Genomic DNA, 5,533 nt, shown 5'->3' with positions numbered 1-5,533 from the left:
TTCAATAAATGGTATCAAACAACTGTTTTCTCTCTAAGACTCTTCAAAATGCTCACCTTACCTTATCCCTGGGTAAGAGTAGAAACTGATTTGGTGAAAAACTCAGATTAGTATTCCCAGAGAGCAAAAATCATACATGCAAATGTACAAAGGCAGACACACACACACACACACACACACACACACACACACACACACTTCCCTATATGAAGTGCAAAGTGATTAGTAAATAATGACAGAAAAATGGACCAATGTCATGAAGTCATTGTCTTATAAATAAGGTTTATTTGATCATAGGTGGACAAAGTCAAATGATGCATTTAACCCAGGATTTTGCTATGTAAGAACTGGTTTGTGGGCCAGCTTGAAGACAAAAAGAAACTGGAAGAAAAGATAACAGTTAAGGACAAAGAGTTTCTGCTGGAATTCAGGACAAGAGGGATACAATTCATATACAAATATTAAGAAAATACAATAGATATATCTGAGTAATATGAAGTGATTTTACATCGAGATGGATGTATATTACGAGAAGGGAGATCCCTTGTAGTCTGAAGTTTCTAATTCCAGAAATTTTTTGGACTGTAGTCTCAACACAAGGGAGATAGAAGATAAACTAATTTTATGAGAAAATAGTTTAAGTTTTGACCTACTATGTTTTAATTGTCTGTGGAAAATTTAGTCAAAAATACCAAGTAGCAGGTATATTACTTTAGGAAAGAAACTGCTCTCTCTCTCTCTCTCTCTCTCTCTCTCTCTCTCGAAACTGCTCTCTCTCTCTCTCTCGAAACTGCTCTCTCTCTCTCTCTCTCTCTCTCTCTCTCTCTTTCTCTCTCCCCAACTCTCTCATCTTTTAACTAGCAGAGACAATAATTTGTATATGTTGATAAGGACTCTCTTGATTAACCTCTAGGCAGGCTCCTTTGAGCCTTCTTGACTAGGCCTCAACTTTGACCTATAAGGACTTGAACAAACATTAACACAGTTTCTAGTAGCATTCTTGGGGTGCATTAATAGACCCCCTTAAAGTGCTTGTCTGAGAAAAATCAAGGCTGCCAGTTGAATTTGCTGTATGTTCCACACCTGAAGATAGAGTCCCTGTCTCCAGTCTCTGGGGGAGGGTAGGAGCCCAACTTTGATGAGTTCAGTTAGCAAACTCAGATGGGTTTCACAAAGACAAACAACTCCTCCTGACTGTGGTTTTTCACTCCCCTGGCCCCCTGACTTTGCTTAAGCCCCTGCCATTCCCCTTCACACTCCCTCATTCTTCCTTTAAGGCAATTGCCTGTCTAAGAACGGAGCTCAGTTCTTTCCCTTACTGTCAGTACTTACTGAATAAAAGCCATTTTAACTAATGTCCAGCTGTATTTATCTCTGACAATATTTAGTCATGGATTTGAACATAGTACTTATGTGGGGAGCATGTAAAGTGACAAGACAAGATTAGGACATGAATCCTCACTATGGTGAGCAGAAGAGGAGTTTGGAGAGGATCTTCTAGAGAAAGAAGAGACAGCCAGAAAGCAGGAACAATTACAGTTAACAAAACACTGTAATGCCTTAAAAATTAAAAATATAAAAAATCAAAACCTGTAATATCTTGAATTGATAATATTCTGAGGGCTAGTAGCTGAAACATGCTAATACAGGGTTTTGAAGATGGATGCAATATCATTTGATGATGTACAGTCTCTTAAAGAAAAACACAAAGATATACTCTGAGCTATAACTAATCTCCTGGATTTTTAAATTTTCCTTGGTCTTTTGTTTATTTTAGCTTTGTTCGAACTCTAGTTTCTTGGCTTGTCAGTTTGTTTCTCAAGTATCTGATGCAAAGGTTTTGATATCCCAGTTCATAGCTTGCTTCTCCACTCTTGGGCAAGACGAATGACCTAAGGTTTAAGTTTCTTTGATGTCCTCAGGAAACATCTTGTAGGAGTTGGATCCAGGATCCACAGTATGTAAGGGGTTTGGTACAACCTGTATCTGAGGCTCTACCTGACTCAGACATAGCCAGATGTCAGTAGTGCCTGCTATGGTCAGCATACAAATAGCATAACTACCTGCAGCTTATATTTTTTAAAAAGCCAACAACTATTACAACTTTATAAAGGATAGTCTTAGTATAAATTGTGAGTGTGTATGAGTGGAGTTTGTGTGTGTGTGTGTGTGTGTGTGTGTGTCTAATACCTACTTTAGAATCAGATATGGATTTGATAAGCAAGACCCAGCATTTTATTTAGAGGGAAAAAAAAATTAAGTAAGTCTCTTGGGATTTAAAAAAAACAAGGCAATTGCTGAATCATAGGTAGGGCTATTTTTAGTTTTCTGAGAAACATCCATACTGTCTCCAAAATGGCTACACCAGTTTGCCTTCCCACCAAATGTGCAAGAAGATTCCCTTTCTCCACATCCTTGCCAACACTGTTGTTTCTTGTGTTATTAATTTTAGCCGTTCTGACAGGCATGAGATGGTACCTCATCATGGTTTTGATTTACAATCCCACAACTGGACTATTAGGTATTTACCCAAAGGATGCCAAAATACAGATTTGAAGAGGTACATGTACCCAAATGTTTATGGCAGCATTATAAGCAAGAGCCAAACTATGGAGAGACCCAAATGTCCAATCCATTTATTGGTAAATGAATAAAGAAGATGTGGTTATATATACAATGGAATAATACGCAGCCATCAAAAGAATGAAACCTTGCCATTTGCAATGATGCGAGTGGAGCTAGCATGTATTATGCTAACAAAATAAATCAATCAGAGAAAGATAACTACCATATTATTCCACTCATGTGGGATTTAAGAAACAAAACAGATGAATATATGGGAAAGGAGAAAAGGGAAATAAAACACAAGAGACTTTTAATGATAGAGAACAAACTGAGGGTTGATGGAGAGAAGTCAGCAGGAGATGGGCTAGGTAGGTGATGGGGATTAAGGAGGGCGCTTGTTATGAGGATCACTGGGTGTTGTGTGGAAGTGATGAATCACTGAGTTCTACTTCTGAAACCAACATTGCAGTGTATGTTGACTAAAATTTAAATAATGATAAAAAATAAATGGAAAAATAAAACAAAAAACAAGGCAGAAGTCTGAACTCTGATATAACAGAAAATCCATAGATACAGTGGGTCATTTTAACCTTTGTGCCTGGGCTTTACGGTATTATGCTCTTTATTTGGAGTTATGTTGCGTTTTGTCGTATGGTTTTCTTTCTAGTCTAATGAATCTTCACATCTATTCTCCATATTTTAAATTCTATTTTCTTCATGTTTTCCCCCGTATTCCTTTTAGTGCATTTTAGTTTACTGACCAACTTTTCTTATCTACTCACTTGCATCTTAATTTAATTCTGTTCTCTTTTAAGGTTAACCAATACACTGCTCACAGTTTTATTTTGCTAAGAAAGTGTAACTTTTCTAGGATTCAATCTATTTTTTATAATAATTTATTTGGGGGGATGATTTACCTTTGAACTTTTAGCTTGGTGGTTCATTTTTTGGTTCAAATTATTTTTTGTCATCCCTGTACTTTATTTGTTCTTTAGTTATTTTCTTTTTCTTTTTTTTTCCAAATAAAATGTCCAGATAGTCACATTTATGTGTGTCTTTGGTTTCTTTCACTGTTCACATAGACATTGACTGAAGTCTATTTCTCAGATCAGCAGCTAGAGAATAGATAAATATTTTTAGTTTTCAGGACAATTCTAATTTATAGCTTACAACTGCTCCTTTTGCTGCCTCCATTTCTAATTCTCTGATAGTCTAAAAAAACAGAATTCACTGGAATCTATATTTCTACGGTTTCCTGCTCTGATCCACTTCTTGACTCTGCTGTCACAAGTAGAAAAGAAGCCACTTATTCCATGCAATATGATTTAATTTTCTATCTCCCTTTTCCTGTTAAGTTTTAAAGGCACGAGGGTACTATTTTTTTAAATTATTCTTAATGTTTATTTATTTGTGTGTGTGTGTGTGAGAGAGAGAGAGAGAGAGAGGAAGAGAGAGAGATCAAGTGAGGGAGGGGTAGAGAGAGAGGGAGACACAGAATCCAAAGCAAGCTCCAAGCTCTGAGCTTACAGCACAGAGCCGGCTCAAACTCACAAACTGCGAGATCATGACCTGGGCTGAAGTTGGATATTTAAACGACTGAGCCATCCAGGTGCCCTGGCAGGAAGGTACTATTAAACTCTGCCATCAATGGTTCTTTTAGGGGAGACTACACATAAGAGTCATGCGTTCCCAACACAAATAAAAAATTTACTAGTTTTATTTATCTGTAGAAGAAACAAAGACAGGATTGTCGTATTAAAAAAGACCGTAAATATGAACGGTCATGTGGAAGAAAGATTATCCTTACCATCTTATATCTAGATCTTAAAAACCATATCGACTTAAGGTGCCCAGGTGAGCTTAATCTCTGGGGCCAAAAGCAATGGAGATGGTTGTAAGGAAGAAAAAGAAGGTGAAGATAATGTTTCATCTTGGGCTACAAAAGAGAAAGTAGGCAGCCTTACTTCTGTTTTGCAAGCACAGTAAGTTGCCTGGTGGTAAAGTGTATCTGTAGGAATTGTAAGAGGCTGTTACCGAAACATGGATACTGAAGACAGAATCATTCACACTAATAACGATGCCACACACACACACACACACACACACACACACACACACACACACACTGTTTCCAGTAGTTGAGAGGAAAGTTCTAAGAAGTAATTCCATGGAAACCTGAGGATGAGTTTGTATTTGGATAGGGGATGAAAGGGGCCCTGAGGAATGTTCTTCCTCTTCCTAACTATCTAATTTCATTCTATTTCTGAATATAGAAAGATTGTGTATAGTAAAAAAATCAAATTATCTGAACTCCAAGAAGAATTGTTTTTCAGTAAAGACAGGGTTGTCATATTTTCTATGGTTTTTGAAAAGGGAGAGGCAACAAAACTTCACACCTTGTGTTAGGACAAGCTGTTTGGTGAAAAAAAGCATAATACTCCAAGAAGCAAACCTTATATCTGTTTTTCTAAACCTATTAGCATAAATTTTATAGGTACTGAAAATTTCAGATTTTCATAAATTGCTTTAAAGTTTACTTAAAAATTTTTAATGCTTTTATTTATTTTTGAGAGGCAGAGAGAGACAGTGAGAGCAGGGGAGGGTCAGAGAGACAGAGGGAGACACAGAATCCAAAGCAGGCTCCAGGTTCTGAGCTGTCAACACAGAGCCCGACACGGGGCTCGAACCTACTAACCGTGAGATCAGGACCTGAGCCGAAGCCGGATGCTTAACCGAATTAGCCACCCAGGCACTCCTAAATTTTACTTTTTAATAGTGATATTATGTTTCCATTTTGTTGCAATTTTGTTGGTATTTTATTGGAGAGTTGAAAGAGGCTGCATTATATGGTGCTATTCAAATGCTTTTTTTTCCCCATAATATTTTATTGTCAAATTGTTTTCCATACAACACCCAGTGCTTTTCCCCTCAAGTGCCCACCACCATCACCACCACCTGTCTTCCCCCC

The sequence above is a fragment of the Suricata suricatta genome, chromosome 13 (genome assembly GCF_006229205.1).
Source record: "Suricata suricatta isolate VVHF042 chromosome 13, meerkat_22Aug2017_6uvM2_HiC, whole genome shotgun sequence".
Taxonomy (NCBI): domain Eukaryota; kingdom Metazoa; phylum Chordata; class Mammalia; order Carnivora; family Herpestidae; genus Suricata; species Suricata suricatta.
Note: the sequence above shows the minus strand (reverse complement) of the source record.